The sequence below is a fragment of the Diorhabda carinulata genome, chromosome 1 (genome assembly GCF_026250575.1).
Source record: "Diorhabda carinulata isolate Delta chromosome 1, icDioCari1.1, whole genome shotgun sequence".
Taxonomy (NCBI): Eukaryota; Metazoa; Arthropoda; class Insecta; order Coleoptera; family Chrysomelidae; genus Diorhabda; species Diorhabda carinulata.
In genome coordinates, this window is record NC_079460.1 from 512,276 (window position 1) to 513,331 (window position 1,056).

General features: G+C 28.5%; 1 non-coding gene across 1 annotated transcript; it reads right to left on the reverse strand.

Moving 5' to 3' along the window:
• Positions 1 to 548: 548 nt before the first annotated feature.
• Positions 549 to 704, reverse strand: LOC130902590 (5.8S ribosomal RNA). The gene has a single exon (XR_009060433.1). It is a non-coding gene; the product is annotated as a 5.8S ribosomal RNA (ribosomal RNA).
• Positions 705 to 1,056: the final 352 nt, after the last annotated feature.

Consider the following 1,056-nt stretch of genomic DNA (forward strand, 5'->3'; position numbering starts at 1 on the left):
CATCAGCAACACACCACCAGCCTTTATACATATATAATATTTTTAATATATATAATTCATATATTTTGTCGATATACCGTGTGTATAAATGATATAAATAAAACACTGGTCAGACGTCCAGTCTTCGAAACTTTATTATTTCTCTCGGACACGACGACCGCGTTATCATTTTATCATAAATATATTATATATACACACACTTATTTATCGACTATATATACGTCGTATATATGTATAATATATATATATTATATATAAATATAACTCTCTACCAAACAAATTTTATGTATTTCATATAAATACACGATTAATTTATGGTATAGCGGGTTGTGTTCAAAAATTGCGTAACTTTTTCTATAAAAATTTACGCTGCTTTTCGCACTTTAGGATGCCGCACAAATACAAAAAAAAAATACGCACAAGTTTGTATGTGCATGTGTTTTTTCTTAATTAGTGTGCGTTATTGTTTCACATCCAACACGCTTAGGCATTATTTTTCTTTAATAAATAGAAAAATTTTAAATTCTAAGCAGTCTTTTAAATTGATACGACCCTCAGTCAGGAGTGGTCCGGGAACGAGTATCCGAGGACCGCAATGTGCGTTCGAAATGTCGATGTTCATGTGTCCTGCAGTTCACAAGTTGACGCGCAATTAGCTGCGTTCTTCATCGACCCACGAGCCAAGTGATTCACCGTTCAGGGTAATCATTTTATTATTATGTCGTTTTCTCATATTCTATTCGTCGTATTTTTAATATTTGATTATTATTAAATTAATAATATTATTATAATATCTTATACGCGTATAGAAAATTTATATAACGACATTTTTTATATATATATATATATATATATATATATATATATATATATATATATATATATATATATTATAATAAATGGTAATTATTCGAAACTTTTAGAGAAATTATAATATCGTACTTTGATATATCTGATAAATTTTAACCGCTGCACATGTTTTATTACAAACGAGGCGCGCATAGACAGATATCTCGCACGATATATTCCTCCTCTTTATATTATTACAGTTTTTTT